Genomic DNA, 17,902 nt, shown 5'->3' on the forward strand with positions numbered 1-17,902 from the left:
CTGCGCTCCTTTCAAAATGCCATTTTTACTCTGCTGCGAGGAGAGTTCTCCAGTTGTCATAAACAACTTTCTTTTTTTCTTTTTTTATTCAAGGACCTTTTCAAATGTCAGGGCCAATCAAACACAACACGACAGGTCTCTGGGTGGAAAAAAAAATACAGCTCAGAGGGCAGAGAAGAAAGCGGACTTATCATGCATATTCATGTCGTAGGAAGGTTCAATGACTGCTGTCTCTGAGAATTGTGAGCAGTGGCAAAAAAGGTTTGTCTGTTAAGAGACAGCTGAAAAAAGTAAGCTTTTAACTCTTTCCACCCCTTCGACCACCAAGTCCAAATGTCAGTGTCAAAGAGCCACAATGGCCAAAGCATTGTGTGCCCCCATGAGTGACTTTCAAAACCCAAACTCCATCTTTTTTTTGTCCCTTTTCTCCTCGTCAGCAAATTTGGACAGAAAAGTTTTCTCTGTGAAGTAGTGCTCAGCAGAATGGCAAACAAACAGAGCCATCTCTCCACTGGCCAGGGCCCACTTCAGCACTTTAGACATCTCTTTCAGTTTACAGCTTGCCTAAATCAGCAGGATGGATCCTCCTGACACAAGTCTATGTCAGCTGCACTGGAATAGGGTCTCTGCAGAGACACAATGGAGCTTGCTTCCTCCCCCCTACTCCTCTTTATGCCACCTCCCTCAAGAGACAGGAGAGAGCGATTAAGAAGGAACGGGGAAGAAAAAAAAAGCGAAGAATTTAAATACAGTACATGTGCCTGCACTTTCAGCCTGTGTGTATATGTGTGTAATCTGCAGGAAACTTCACCAGCTAGGAGTGCGAGAGCTGAACGCCCCACTGGTATTCTCCTCTCTATCTGTTCCTGTCTTTCTCTCTCCTTCACTTCCTGCCTCTCTTCATTAGTCTCTGTCTATTCTCTTTGGCTCCAGCGAGGCACAGTCATCCAGGAGGACATTATTAGCTGTCAGCATTAACAACCAGCGTAGCCACTGCAGAAGCAGAGTCAGTTTCTTAAAAAATGCTCGCAGAAAGCTTCTTCTCTGCCCCAGTGAGCAGAGCAGGCAGTCAGGACAGCCTGCTGTGTGCAGATGGTGCTTTGTGTTTGCTAGTTCCTGCAAAAGTGACACGCAGACACCAATCGCAAAAACGCACAGCGACTTGCACACCTAGCTGGAACCTGGTACTACTATTCATTCCTAATCCTCTGTGGTTTGCATGAAAGTTAATGGCAGGTGTTTAAAGCTCCGGCTATGCCAAGTGAGGGAGGGGAGGTAAATGGGAGAAGATCAACTCTTTTTTTTTTCTCCGCTGGCACACACACACACACACTTTTCCATGTTGAAAAGGTGTATTACAGTCCTGTTAGATCTCCAAAGTATGACCCTTCATCCATTGTTATCCTTCCCCTCCTCATCCTGTCTTACTCTGGCATAATGTCCATGAATGCAGTTGAGAGTAATTAGGACTTCTATGGAGGAAAATAGACAGTCATTAAGAAGGAACAGTGAATCCACAGTGTGATAGTTCGTGCCAGGTGGGAGGCTATTACACAGCCAAGCAAGAGTTAGCAAACTCCCTCGATCATAAATATAAGGAAGAGCAAACATCCACCACTGCTCTTCCACTGCTGCCAAGAGCTTTCCTACAATCATATAATGAGTTAATAATTTAGAGAAATGCTCATCTCTTTCCTCATCACATATTGTGCCACATTCACTATAATATAGGCTTCAGTCACCCCCCTTGAAAAATCTAGAGTGTGCTTATTAAAAGGCTCGAATGATGTTACAGACTCCTAGGCACACATGTTTAATGGAGCCCTAATCAACATGGTGCAGTGGTCAGGCTTTTTCCTTTTTCTTAATATATTATTCTGCACAGGGCAAAACTCATTCAAATTCTAAAACAAATATCCAGACTTTTTCTTTAATCAATCAGACATAGATGCAGAGCATGTACTGCACACTCTTCATTATGGAGAGTGCAGTGTACCTCACTTAAAAAGAAACACAACACTGCTCGAAACGCCTTATATTATTTAATGTTGAATGGGAAATACAACAACCAGATCTGTTGGGGGTTTTTTTCTTTTATTGGGGGAATACAGAGTTCACCGTACACTGTCTTCCTACAAATGCCTGTCTTTCTCCTGTTTTCCTCCACTGCTCTCCAAGTTTTTTCTGTGTCTATCAATCAGCTTTACATTCCCCTCATCTGCCATCTTTTTCTCTTTTCTTCACCTCTGTCTTTTTCTAGAAATGCGAAAAAGCCACATATACTACAGAAAAGACGAAACATAACCCAGTATTCTGTTTTGTAATGTCAGGATTTTAAAAATTAAGGAATTTAGACATATGAGATAGAAACAGCGGCTCTTATTCATTATTTAGAGCCCTGTACTTCATTAGAAAAATGTAAAGGAAGTGATGTTACATCAAAATTAACACAGAGAGCTTTTTTGCTTTTTTTTAGCAATAATTTAAATTTAAGTCGTCCCAGACTTTAAGTTGTCTCTGCATGATTGTCATCCTCTAAGTCTCCGTCATTGTTCTACTCTGTCACAACTTCAAACTTTATAGTAAGTTTAGATTCGATGGCGATCAGTGAGAGCACACTGAGGCGCTGTTGAGTCTTTTACGTTTAGTTACAGCCAAATTCAAAAACATATGAAGGGCTACAAACACGTATGGGAAAAGCTGTTTTGAGATGTTTTAGAGATGTATCCTGTTCATTCTGTACAAAGCATCAGAATTGGGTCATTTCCTTTGCAAAGTTATGATCTAAATCAGACCGGTATAAGCACACGGTGCATCAGCTAGTTTATGAGCATGAATATTCACATCCTCAGCTTCCATGTGCAGTAGAATCCCAAATTTTCACTAATGCTGCCAATCTGTGGTATAAACAGGCACCTCACTTGTCAATATTGAGGTTAAATGTTTCTACCGCCTAAAGATCCATGCCTTTCAGTGTTACTTGTGCTCGGTAGATTCATCTGCAAACACTTTAGGCTTCTTGATGTGCTGCAGTTCACCTTTATATGACTGGCACACAATGGGAACACTCACTGCATATCTTGTGATCAAGCTGATCTATAAGTGAATTATCCCATGTTCACAAAGAGACGAAAAGCAGTGAGTGGATCCATGTCGGCCTTTTGTCACTTTGAATATGCTTAAAACACGGTCCCAAAACTGCGCTGTGAATTTTAAGACAGCACAGCTTGGGAAAACAGTTCTGCTGCCTCTTGGCATGCATTGCATTTTCCATCCATATCAGAGGATATGTCATTAGGAACATCCATTATTGCACATAATTTCCACAAAGTGCTTTAGATGCATCTGCATGGAAACTACAGCGTGTGAATATAATGTCCACTTTAATGTTGTTAAAAAAAAATCATTTTTAAAATCTAAAAGTACAAAACACATAAAAACTGCAAAGGTCAAAGAAACTTTCTGCATCTTAGCTGCGTCCTTATATACTGTTGACATCCACCAAATTCAGAGATTAAGCTGCACATCGATTAAGGGATTTTTTTTTAAGTGAGACTGCAGCCCATTATACTGGCCCGTCATATTACTTACATATCATATGCCTGGCTTCGACAGTTTTTAGGATCTATGTTTAAACTGCCAAGCATGGCCAGTACGACCTCAGGCAGGCTTTCCCGAGTGACTCCGAATTGGTACAAAGCCAACAAATCTTTCAACTATTTTTCCCCTCCCCACGAATCCAAAATTAATGTAAGCTAGCAAGTATGTGAGAGATCAGAAGTAGAGTCTGAACTGAACTGAAAAATTGCCTGCTGTATTTCTGTGACTATATATGCTTTTTTCTTTTCACCCATTTGCTGAATCAATCCCTCACATACAGTGGATGAAAGATAAGATGTGCTGCCTCTGCCCTTTTTGTCCAAACTTGTTAATATGCTTAGTAAGAAAAGAGTCAAACTTTAAATTGATTTCAGTTAGTTGGAGATCTAAGTGATCAGTCTGGTTTTACCTTAAGTGCTTTGAGGTTACTGTTGTTGTGCTTTGGCACTATTAAAATAAAACCAAACTTGATTAAATTGAATTGAACTTAAAAACATGTCAGTAACTTCATGCTTCAGTGCCACTCTCCACTACACTCTCCCTCAAGCTTCTGAACTAGCTTGGTGTTCACCTTCCCGGTTCCAGCGGCTAAAGAGCACAAATCAAAGTTAACATGCAAGTGCAATGATCAGATCATTTTTTCACAAACACAAAAACCACTAACAAAGTGTCTTTTTCCCCATTGACGGAGAATATATAATCTTATATAATCTTCTTACACTTTTTCACCATTTAGAAGATGACATGTCAGAAGGTTGTTAGTGAGAGAGCATAATTAACCTCCTAAGCAACAATCACGAGTGGAGGCAGGTTATTTGGATCTCTGATTATGAAAGGCAGTAGGCCCTCAACTGATAAGGAAATTGCGAGCTTGGTTTAAGAGGGAAAACTAATCTGTGAAAGGGGGATTGGCATGGAAAGATTGTATTTTATGAGTAATATTCTGTGTAGGAAAATACAAACATGCTCTTGACTGGTTTCAAAAATAAATAAAAAATTTTTTAAAAACTTACTTTTGGACCCCCAAATGGTCCAAGCCCCTAAACACATACCCAGTTTGCCTCATGGATGATGCAGCTCAGCTTTTTATAGTTAATAGATAAAAAAGCTTTTGACTTTCAGGGCAGTATGAGCATTTACATCATAAGCAGGAAAGTTAATTTCTGTACATACACCATGCATTCATATTCAGAACGCAAACATTTGAGAATCTAATCCATTTCATTCCAGTAGGTATAGGCTCTTCAGTGTTTGGAGGGTATGTTAACAAACAATCTACTAAAACACATGCAGAGTGTGAATCGTGAAATATGCATGCTTCAATAATTGTTTACTGCATGTCATATCTCTATTGTAATATTAAAAATATGTTATGAAATATTGCAGAGTTAAACTCCACCACCAAAGACTCTTTGTAGTCTTTGTGTTTCCATTTGAAAATCTACATAGTAGTCATGCAGTCACTAGAATAGCATCCAAATATCAAAAACAGCCGCTATTGACCCTGTTAAGTACTGTAAATGGTAAATGGCCTGTATTTATATAGCGCTTTACTAGTCCCTAAGGACCCCAAAGCGCTTTACATATCCAGTCATCCACCCATTCACACACACATTCACACACTGGTGATGGCAAGCTACATTGTAGCCACAGCCACCCTGGGGCGCACTGACAGAGGCGAGGCTGCCGGACACTGGTGCCACCGGGCCCTCTGACCACCACCAGTAGGCAACGGGTGAAGTGTCTTGCCCAAGGACACAACGACCGAGACTGTCCAAGCCGGGGCTCGAACCGGCAACCTTCCGATTACAAGGTGAACTCCTAACTCTTGAGCCACGATCGCCCCATGTAGTCTTTCTTTACATGCGAAGAAGCAGAATAAGGTCATCTACAAAAACAGGAAAAACTACAAATGGCACAACAAAATCTAGATTTTCTAGTGGAGCTGCTACGGTAGCTCCAGCTTAGTATGGAAGTACTCTGTGTTTGGGATGGACGATCAAGGGGCAATAATTAATTCAAAAAAGGCAAAATGCAATATGCTTTCAGTCCAAGGTAGGAAACAGATCCAATTTAGGAAAGCACTTAAAATAATGACATTTGGATCTTTTTATAGAATTCAAGCTGAGTAAGTTTCAGTCCATATTAACAACATCCAAAGTATTATTTACCATTTTGTTTGAGGCCACTGACACTGCTATTGTGAAATTCAAAATGTTCCATAGGCTTATAGTAACATTAGTAGGCTACTCAGCAACTATCTTAACACTTCAGTCTGTTTCCTATCACTTTACCATATATGCTGAAATGTTCGTGTTTAAGTAGCTACTTTTTTTTTTATGTAGTAGCAAATTGGGTATCCAGAATTGTATTAATCCTTTTTTTTACCAATATTAGTCCTGTTGGTAGCGATTATTACATTTATGGCATCGTGACATTCCTAATATGATCCCAGACATCCAGAAATTACGCAGCATCTCTCAAAAACAGTACAAGCAACAATGCACCTCAGTGATGGCATCACTTTGGATTTAATGTGTAGCTTTTGGCAACACTATGATTCTGCAGTTTTGCGTTTGATTGTCTCAATTAAAAATCTTAATGCTTTCAAATACAGCAGTGGGCTAGAACTTGCTTATTTCCTGGCTGCTGCATTAGCTAAACTGCAATTCAAATACATTATGTGGAATTGGCTAAGCTTTCAAAGAGGCTTGTAAGACGCCAGTGTTGCAGGACCAAAGTAAAAAAAAAAAAAATAAAGAATACACCCATGAGAGTATGGGGAGGGGGGAAAGGATTTGGCTGTACATAAGAGCAACCACTGAGGATGTTTTCCTTTCTCCATACTGTGTATATCCTATCAGTGGTGGCAGACAAGAGTGCATGGCACCCACATGTACAAACAGCGAGTCAGAGAGCGCAGCGACTTTTAAGCACACTGAGCAAACAGGTCTTATCAGCGAGGAGAATCAGACACCTGCTGCTGTCTGCTGCAGTCCACATCCACTCTCCCAAAACTATCCTTGACAAGCAGAAGGAAAAAAACGACACACTCAGAGACACAGCACAACAGCACAGGGAGAAAGCAGGTGCAGAAGATTTGCAAAATGCACCAATTAAACTAAACACAGCAGATTTTTAAATGTGTGTTCTTTGAGAAAAAACTATTACCAGGCAGCAGCAGTTGTTAACATAGCACAACAGTTGCTCAAAGAATAATTAAAGTACAACTGTTCCCTCATCATTGTAATGCCTCTCAAGTGCTCAGCCCTCGGTTTGCAAAGTGCACTACATCACAGCGCAATCTTTGTTTTCAGCATCAAAGCCTTAATGCAATCTGAGGATTGAGTTGTAAGATGTCTAAAGATCTGTGTCACATGCGCTGAGGTGCAAAAAAACTTTTGTTGTTGTTGTGTATTGTGTTGGGGGGGTTTTTGTTTGTTTTTTTAACATGCAAATTTCAACTTCAAACTGTGACGAAATAAACTGAACTGGATAATTAGCTGTAGTTGATTTTTTTTTTTTCAAACAAAACTCGCATAAAGAAAATCAAAACCTAGACTTATCCGATAAAAGATTAATTGCAGTCATGCTCAAAGAGACCTGTGGTATAGTTGGTACATTTTCAGCCTCTTGCAACTGGCACAGTGCAATTTCACACCCGTTACCCCCTCTCCACAATGCACAGCAAAAAAAATCACATGACAGTACAATCCTCTCAAACCAACCTACGGGAAGTTTTAGGGAGCCGTTAGTACTCTGGCCATTATGGGAATTGTCAGAAGAGCTCACAAGAGCTATTCCAGCAGCATCTAAATTACTGTGTTAAATGGAGAATTAGGCTCTGAGAATATGATTAACCAATTGTAATTGCTTTGCTTCTGTGACTTCAAAACAGGCAGTCGATGCATGATTATGATTTTCCTTTTGCTGTTGTTGTGCTTCTAGCTGTTCCTCTTTACAGAGTAATCATATCAACAACGGGACATGGATATAGTTCAAGTAAGTGCTCGCTTTCTTAATAAACAAAACATGCGACCTCTGTCCAAAGAAAAGCAAATGCCAAATAAGCGGGCACATGCCAGTAAGAGCAGCTGTGCTTTCAAAGACTATCATCTTTTCCTGCTCTGGGGCACTTGCTCCCCAGTTTGCATCTCAACTCTCCAGCATGGTATAACACAGCGGAGACACACAAATAAGTCCCTACACAAGCATGTTGCACAGCAAATCAGCCATATACAACGGTGCTCAGTACAAGCACAAATCATGTTCCTAATCACAGTACAGTGACTCCAGCAGTCACCAGGGAATATCTGTTGAGGCAAATGAGACTCCTGTTTTCCAGTACAAACACAGGCGCACAGGCACATCAACACCGAGCGCTACCATGAAGCACAAGCTGTGTCTGTGTGTGTATGTATGTATATATCATAAATATTAAAACGGTGATTTTGCATTTTCTTGGCATTTTCCCCTTCAGCGATGAATCAAAAGGCCTGATAGGAGCTGCCATGTACACTCTGATGCTGCCTGTGATGCATTTGCCTTGAGAGGCCAGCTTTCATATCTCAACACACACAGTCCACAAAGACAACAGGAAAGTAAGTTCAACCACCACCACAACTCCCCCATCAGAGCTGAAGGTTGGCAGATGAGGGGAGAGATAGGGAAAGGCAAACGGGGAGGGTGGTGCTGCAGGTGGGACTGAAGGAGCTGGGAAAAACAAAATCAGAATATCTGAAACTCCACATTATCTGATTCAAAGCAAGCCGAATTAAATGTTCGGCTAAATGTAGCGTTTAAAATGCAAACCCTGGGATCTGGAAGGGTGCAGGTCATGGCCTGCACATCATTAACAAAGGTCTTTTCTCCGCAGGAAGGCTCCACACTAAGTTTCCTTGCCTGTTGTGACAATGCCCAAGGGGGTAGAGCAGATGTCCGTTGCCAGCAGCACATCTGCATACAGCCTCTTATCCCCACCCCTTCACTGGCCAGACAATGGAGCCGCCCTCCTCCTCCACTTGAAGCTTTCTTTCACTAGAGCCTCCAAATGCAGTTTAAAAAAAAAAAAGAAAAGAAAAGGGAGTGAGAGTTATGAGAATCAGTGCCTACTCTGTGCTTCTCAAAATTAAAAAATAGAAGGACCATCCTCTGTGTGAAAATGTGCAGATGCTCATATAGATATCTGATTGAGTGATTAACTTATTTGGCACTCACTAATTAGTATGCTACAGCTGATTAGAGATGTCCAAACTGATGCCAGGAAGAACTGCAAAATAGGCCTGCACCAGTACTAAACTTTTAATCAAACTCCTTCCGTGCATGTTCTTCCTGGTTTCGGATGAAAAATGAAAAAAAAAAAAAAAATCTATCAATGCAATTTTTTAAATTTTATTTAAAGCACTCATAGCTGATCTTGATTGGACGTTTAATGAATGTTCACCGTTACCTTTTAATTGCCCAGCCTCATTAGGAACTTAATAAAGCCAATTTCCACATCACTATGAAGTGGAGTATCGGCTAATGTCTACTCCCACCCTCCCTTGTCTCTCCTTGCTGATGGCGCAGGGACACATGGACAGCGATGCGAGTATAGCTTTCAAAACTATACCCCGGTGGAGCACACACCGACATATTTTACACCACCTTTGCAATAATCTTGAATCCTACCTCGACTGGATGTTTACTGAGAGTTCAAACGTCGGCTTTGGGGGCTCCAGAAATAGCATCGCAGGCTACGCATTTCAAATTCGCTTGTTATCTCGGATTTAGATAATGATCCACCTTTAGATGACATAAAAACTTAATCCTGAACGCAACGGGACAATCTCCGGCGCAGGGAAACGGTGCCTGGTGTCGGTTTTTACGGGGGGAAGTAGCCTCGGCTCTCGGTGTGCCTGGTTATCCTGCTGTTTACTTATACGGTTCATAAACACTCCTATTCTTTTCCTCCTGCCAGAATTGAGAGGTGTGTATCAGTTTGCTTTTCCTTTTTTTCCCCTCTAGCTTTTTGAGTGAGGCGGAGCCTTTGCCCACTTCTCCCTCACACACACACACACACTCAACACTCTACACGCGGGCCCGCGCGCGCACAGCACAGATGAGAGGCTCTCCTTCCAGTTGATATAGATGGGACAGTAGGAATTTTCGAGAAAGGCGATTCAGACTCGACTATTATTCAGTACATTTTCCTTCGTAATGTTAAGCCTCGGTTACTACAGTTAAATATGTTTTGGGGGGGGGGGGGGGGGGGGGGGGGTTGTATTCATTGTCTTTTTCTTTGTTGTTTGTATGGTTTGTCTGAAAACTCTTGTCTTCTTACCACCAGCTCCTTTCAAACTTATTTATTGAACGTCTGAATTGAGATGCAGCAATGATTCCTTGTAATATCTTCTCCGACCAGTACAGAGACAATATATACAAATCTATACAGTGTCTCTAATACTAATTTAAGTACAGCTTATTAGTGTGCACAGGGTTTTAGTCTGAGCAGATAGACAGGATAAGCAAGTGTTATGTTCAACTCACATTGCTATTTTGTTACCCTAAAAATAAATAAATAAAATGAACAGACATTAATGCCTCACCTTTACAGCCTACACAAACAAAATGAAGCATAAGCAATCTATCATGACCTGATATATATATATATATATATATATATATATATATATATATATATATATATATATATATATATATATATATATATTATAATATAATCTCTAGCTGCTCTCACAGCTAGAGATTGACGAGGTACAACACAAATGCTACGGCAAGGAGGAGTCAGGACGCCAGGTCAGGGGGGAGATATCATCACCCCCACCCGAGATTGGGTATATAGCCCCAAGTGTGATAGGAGAAGGATCGTTGAGTGCGAGAGGAACTGACCTGAAAAATAGGATCATGGCCAAGCTTGAAACCTGGATCCCCTGTAGCCGGTTACCAAGATTACGTGAAGTACCCTCAGAAGGTCTGCTAGATGATGTTAATGCAGCACTACGGGCAATACCTACAACCACGATTACCGACACTAACAAGCTGATCTACAATACGGCAGCAGTGATCAGTGAGATGCTTGGCTACAAGTTGAACAGCCACAAGGGGCAGTACCCTCCATGGAGGAGGCTAGAGGGCAAGATCAAAGTAGCACGGAGAGAGGTTAGCCAACTAACGGAGTTGCAGAAAGGTGCGACGAATAAGGTGCCTAAGAAATACAGCAAGCTGTCCATACCTGAGGCCTTGGAAACTGCCAAGCAAAGACTCACAGCCTTGGCCAGCCGCTTGAGGAGGTACACCAGAGAGATAGAAGGCAGGAGAATAAACCAGCTGTTCTCCACAGAACCAGCAAAGGTGTACTCTCAGTGGCAAGGGAACAATAAGAGAACAGCACCACCAAGGCTGGAGACGGAGCAATACTGGAAGAGCATATGGGAGAAGGATGCAACCCATAACGGCAATGCTCAGTGGCTAGAGGATCTGAGGGCAGACCACAGCGACCTCCCTGAACAGGGTCCAGTAACCATCACAGTGGCAGATATCCAAGAAAGGGTCTCCAGTATGAAGAGTTGGACAGCACCAGGGCCCGACATGGTTCACGCCTACTGGCTGAAGAGGCTGGCTGCACTCCACGAGCGTCTGGCAGCACAAATGAACCAGCTGCTAGTTAACGAGAGACACCCGGAATGGCTAACTGAAGGCCGGACGGTCCTGATCCCCAAGGACCCCAAGAAGGGACCGGTCCCCTCCAACTACCGACCAATAACCTGCCTCAGTACTACATGGAAGCTCCTGTCAGGCATCATATCGGCTAAGATGAACAGGCACATGGGTCAATACATGAGCGGGACACAGAAAGGAATTGGCAAGAATACCAGAGGCGCAAAACACCAGCTACTGGTAGACAGAACAATCAGCCGAGACTGCAAGACCAGACTGACCAACCTGTGCACTGCCTGGATTGATTACAAGAAGGCCTATGACTCAATGCCCCACAGCTGGATACTGGAATGCCTAGAATTGTACAAGATCAATGGGACCCTAAGAGCCTTCATCAGGAACTCAATGGGGATGTGGCGTACAACACTAGAGGCCAACTCCAAGCCCATAGCACAAGTCACCATCAAGTGCGGGATCTACCAAGGAGATGCTCTGTCCCCACTGCTGTTCTGCATAGGCCTGAACCCCCTCAGTGAGATCATTAACAAGACTGGCTACGGATACCGACTACGGAACGGAGCAGTTGTCAGCCACCTCCTGTACATGGATGACATCAAGCTGTATGCCAAGAGTGAACGAGACATCGATTCACTGATCCACACTACCAGGCTATACAGCAATGACATTGGAATGTCGTTCGGACTGGAGAAGTGTAGTCGGATGGTAACAAAGAGAGGGAAGGTAGTCAGAACTGAGGGGATTGAACTACCAGAAGGCAACATTGCAGACATAGAGGACAGTTACAAGTACTTGGGGATCCCACAGGCGAATGGGAACCATGAAGAGGCCGCTAGAAAAGCTGCAACCACCAAGTACCTGCAGAGGGTCAGGCAAGTCCTGAGGAGTCAGCTGAATGGTAAGAACAAGATCCGGGCCATCAACACGTACGCCCTGCCCGTGATCAGGTACCCTGCTGGGGTAATAGGCTGGCCAAAGGAGGAGATAGAAGCCACTGACATAAAGACAAGAAAGCTCCTTACCATGCATGGAGGGTTTCACCCCAAATCCAGCACCCTGAGGCTGTACGCTAAGCGGAAGGAAGGGGGCCGGGGACTGGTGAGTGTCAGCACCACAGTCCAGGATGAGACAACGAACATCCAAGAATACATTAGGAAGATGGCCCCAACTGACCGAGTGCTCAGTGAATACCTCAGGCAGCAGAAACCCAAGAAAGAGGAGGGAGACGAGGAACCATCATGGAAGGACAGGCCCCTGCACGGTATGTACCACCGGCAGATAGAGGAGGTGGCTGATATCCAGAAATCCTACCAGTGGCTGGACAAAGCTGGACTGAAAGACAGCACAGAGGCACTAATCATGGCAGCACAAGAACAAGCTCTGAGCACAAGATCCATAGAGGCTGGGGTCTATCACACCAGGCAAGACCCCAGGTGCAGGCTGTGTAAAGATGCCCCAGAGACAATCCAGCACATAACAGCAGGGTGCAAGATGCTAGCAGGCAAGGCATACATGGAACGCCATAACCAAGTGGCCGGCATAGTGTACAGGAACATCTGTGCCGAGTATAACCTGGAAGTCCCGAGGTCAAAATGGGAGATGCCCCCAAGGGTGGTGGAGAATGACCGAGCTAAGATCCTGTGGGACTTCCAGATACAGACGGACAAAATGGTGGTGGCTAACCAACCGGACATAGTGGTGGTAGACAAACAGAAGAAGATGGCCGTAGTGATCGATGTAGCGGTTCCGAATGACAGCAATATCAGGAAGAAGGAACACGAGAAGCTGGAGAAATACCAAGGGCTCAGAGAAGAGCTCGAGAGGATGTGGAGGGTGAAGGTAACGGTGGTCCCCGTGGTAATCGGAGCACTAGGTGCGGTGACTCCCAAGCTAGGCGAGTGGCTCCAGCAGATCCCAGGAACAACATCGGAGATCTCTGTCCAGAAGAGCGCAGTCCTGGGAACAGCTAAGATACTGCGCAGGACCCTCAAGCTCCCAGGCCTCTGGTAGAGGACCCGAGCTTGAAGGATAAACCGCCCGCAGGGGCGTGCTGGGTGTTTTTTTATATATATATATATAATGCTCAAAATAACATAATACAACATGCCTGGATAATGCTAACAGTGTTAGTCACATAACAACTAACTGACAAGACTAACAGCCTGTTAGTATATATAATTTTTAAAGTAATAGTATATACTATTAGTATATTCTAAGATGGTCACACACTGCACAGATATTTAATCAAAAACAGAATTATATTCTACAAAAAATATATATAATATGGCCCAAATTTCTAAATTGTTATGCTAGTAATTTGCCAAAATTCAACTAGCAGACCTAACATTAGCTTACCCAGATGGTGCTTTTATATGGTGTAATGTAAAATGTGCTTCATGGCTAGCACTTGAGTACTGCTTAACTGGGGGGTTTTAACTAAGTAAAAAAAGAAAATAATAACATACATATACTATTATTAGCCAAATACCACCAATTAAAGTAATACATGGAATTTTAACTCAGATGCTTATGTGCAGGTTTAAACTGTCACCTGTGTTATACTGCATAAGCCCATGCACTCTAAAATCAGTGTCCTCAGTCATGGTGGTGCAGATACTTTAAGCTACTATTAACTAAATAATTAAAGCACCTTGAGGCGACTTTTGTTGTGATTTGGCGCTATATAAATAAAATTGAATTGAATTGAATTATTGTTGCTGAAACAACTGATGGGTTATATTTTACTTATAGTTGTAAAAGTATGTCAGTAGGATTCAGCTGAGGAAGCACAGTGACCTTTTTGGATGGTTCTGGAACCCCAGGGCATGTCCATAACCCTAATGCTGAGTGTACTTCAATTATGCTAATCATGCTAGCCAAGCTTTCTAATAATAACAGCCTACTTGAATTTAAAAGTATTCTCATATAAAAACAAATTTTAAAAAAGTTAGCAAACCCGAGCTAACACTTGTCAAAATACTATCTGATGCCTAAATTCTAAAACTAACATAATACAACATGTTATGTTATGTCAGTAGTTTGCCAGATAATGTTAACTCCCATAACTAGCATTAGCCATAACCTATGGTGCTTTTCCATGTTATATAAAATATGGCTGACAGCTAAGACTTTGAATTTAATTAATTAATTTGAATTAAATAAAAAGAATATATAAATTAGACCTATTAACATACAATAAGATTAGCCAAATGCCCAAATACCATCCATGAAATTGATAAATGTATTCTAGCTCAACTGCTTAATGCGCAGGTCAGAAGTATCACCCGTATTATATTACATAACCCCTTTTACACTATTTAAACACATTTAGCTGTAGGCATTAGCATAATACTGATTGATCACTTGAGATAAGCTTCACCATTCTCTTTGTTCGTGAAGTGCAGTTTAAAACCAATCTTATTTAAACAACATTTTGATTAACTGTCAGGTTAACCACATTTCATATTAAGCTGCCTCCTTTTGTTTTTATCTGAAATCCATAAACATATTAGCTTACACATAGTTGATATCAGCTCTGGGCCAACAATTAAGTAAAGAAACTTGTAATTTAGTGTTATATGATGTGATAGATAGATGAAATGCAAAGATTTTTGTTCTTCGTGCCACAGGTGCAGATAGCAGCAACTGCAGCTGTTCTTTCATGTCAAAACATGCAGCGTATATTCCTTTTTAGTTCCAGTCCCTGCAGTACAATTATTTTAGACCCTCGATTCACTCACACATTAGTGCCAGCCATATAACACGGCACAGATGGCGGAGAGCATGGTTGGATTTCCCAGTCACTTCAGTCTCTGCATAGTTTTCCAGCACGTCCAGTAGAGCTTTCCACAAAGACAAAGAAAACCACCTCAAGCAGCAGACGAATCATTTCCATACTTTCTGTTTGTATCTGCTGTACCATGTATCCTGCATGTGTGGTCCCAGGCCTGGGGGGTTTTGGCCCTGTCCTGAGACCATCCTTCCCTGTGGTCATCTTGTCTCCGGCACAATGTAACTACTGGGCAGAAACCCAAACACTCCAAAGACCATCACTAGCCAACAAGGGACACCAATAGAAGCATATGTTCACAGCGCAAAAAGAGGGGAAGGGAGGATAAAGAAACAGAGAGTATTTGTTAGCCACAAATATATTTAGAAGCTAATGACATATTACATCATTTAATGATATCAAATGACATGCGTAATGAAGTATGTAAGACCCATACATTAATGTGCTTTTATTAGACATATGTGGCAGCATCATCTGTTATCTCTGTGTCATTTTGAAGGCAAAGGGTGATTAAAATCAGCTTTTTTGTGACAAATTAAATCCTGCAAAATGCAATGTTTGCTAATCATGAGCTGATCCTCTTTTGTGTTTACTGCAGTTTACATAGTTAAAGCCCTTGCTGTAAAAACAAATATGCAAAGGCTTTATTTGCCAAAGCACATCTGAAAGTAAAAACAACCATTAGGAACTGTGCAACTGTGTGGTTCGATCCACGGCTCCTCCAGTCTGCATATCAAAGTGTCCTTGGGCAACATACTGAAGCCTCTGATGCATTTGTCTGTATGTGAATGCATTATAGGTAAAAAAGTGTGTAAAGGATATATAAAATGCGTTGTGAATGAGTGGATGCGGCTCATAGAGTACAAATGCACTATTTATATATTGATAATAATTGAATATGTCTAATTGTAGAAAAATTGATCAGTGCTATCTTCCACATTATTGAAATATTCACCACATTTGGTTTGATACAATATTATGATTTGCCTTTGTTTATACAGTAGTTGTTAGAGGATGTCAGTCAACACACACACACACACACACACACACACACACACACACACACACACACACACTCACACACACACACACACACACACACACAGAGTTATAATCTATTCACTGTACAGTGGGTATTGGAGAGGATCAGTGGTGTGCGACTGCATATTTCTGCAGAGAGACATTATTTCTTCCCTCAGTTCCTCCTGGCAGAGATCTGAGTGTTTGACCTTTTTAAAATGCAAAGCGATTCTTCTACTCCAGAGAGTGAACGGGAGGCTCATGATTGTGCTACTAAATTTGAGGGACTTAATGCAGTAACTCAAAGAGAGGGAGAGCTGTTCTGCACCTGCTGAATTCTGACTTGGTTATGGGGATACAATAACACCTCCAAGGGTTATGTTAATCTTTAAAGGCGGGTTATTCTTATGCTGCTTCACTCTTTACCTCATTTGAATGAATATTTCACTGCAACCTTGACTCAGTCTCTCATGCTTAAATCACCTTATTGCATAGCATTTCCTTTTACTGGCTCTTGATGCTGTGTGCGTACTATAATACTTGGCTCTTTTGATTTATATGTCTTCTAACATCAACATAAACTGTGAAGATCTTAATTCATTCAGTCCATGCATCCAATATGTTGCTATTCAAAAATAACCTTGTATAAATCAGTGTGCATAACTCCGCTACTTTTACACTGGCTACATCATTTACATCTTTCGTCCTTCCCGAGGAGGAGAAGTGCATTTAATTTAAGTTCAACTTCACCACTAGAAGACTTTATCCACAGCTAAAATGTGGAGATCATGTTAAATTGAGATTTTAACAACTTGTGACACATTCCACACATTGTAATGAGCGGCTCATGGCAGTGTAATTTACATTTGATAATAATGTCAGATTCATGGGAATATGCCATTGTACACTTAGTAGACACACAGTGAAGCAGTTTGTGCTTTTTAGATGGCACAAAATCTCATGATAATAACAATGGCCACACTCACATCTAATTATATTTCTCTGCATTAAGGCTTCTGTCATATCCGTTAAAGGACATAAGAATGCCTTCATTGCCTCATATTTATGCCTTCAATAGAATGCAAATGAGGCAGATTTACCCGTTTGACTGGAAAATAAGTGTGAAAACGGTTAATTAGACTTGTTGTGAGGTCTGCAGCAGGAAATAGAATGCTGTGATTATGAGATGTTGAAGCAGTTTTCAGGGCTGACTATATAAACAGTTACATACAGTATGCGGCGGGGCTGAAAGCAGGAAGTTACACAGGCTCTCTGTCGGAGCAGAAAATAGAATCTCCGTATTTTAGCTGTGTCACTTTGCTCTTCCTATGAGAAGACTGAGGCAGCCTTCACTTGTTGACATATTTTTGATCAGCTTCCTGTATGAATGACCCCCTTTTGTTCAAGTATGAAACACTGCATAAGCACTCTTGGATGTGTGTGTGTGGCCTATCTCTGGTTCTGTACATTGCATTATGCCTTTTACTAATGAGATTAAAATGTGGTTATGAAGGAGCAGTGTGGTGGAACTAAGAGGTGGAGCTTCTTAAGCAGTGATGAAACACTTGGTAACATTGTGCACATGCAGCAATCGAGTCAAAGCTTTTGGGGCTATAAAAGTGTGTTTCTGAAGAAAACTATCCTCTGTGGTTTGTGCATTGTTTCCCCTTATTTTAAATATATAACAAAAGACAAAAAAATCAAGAATGCATAAGGCTTATTTTGCTTGAAAAACAGCTAATTTTTCTTCATGTTGCTATTTAATTACAGATACAACAGCTATGAATGCCTTCATGTAAAGCATGCATTATAAAT

General features: G+C 41.6%; 1 protein-coding gene across 1 annotated transcript in view; it reads right to left on the reverse strand.

Moving 5' to 3' along the window:
- ctbp2a (C-terminal binding protein 2a) overlaps nt 1–9,577 on the reverse strand; it is an 82,320-nt gene extending 72,743 nt beyond the window's left edge. Inside the window, exon 1 of the mRNA XM_012919261.4 lies at nt 9,271–9,577. The gene's annotated coding sequence lies outside the window, so the exon portion shown is untranslated. The remainder of the gene's footprint in view (nt 1–9,270) is intronic.
- Between the last annotated feature and the right edge of the window lie 8,325 nt (nt 9,578–17,902).

Source organism: Maylandia zebra, linkage group LG13, assembly GCF_041146795.1.
Source record: "Maylandia zebra isolate NMK-2024a linkage group LG13, Mzebra_GT3a, whole genome shotgun sequence".
Taxonomy (NCBI): domain Eukaryota; kingdom Metazoa; phylum Chordata; class Actinopteri; order Cichliformes; family Cichlidae; genus Maylandia; species Maylandia zebra.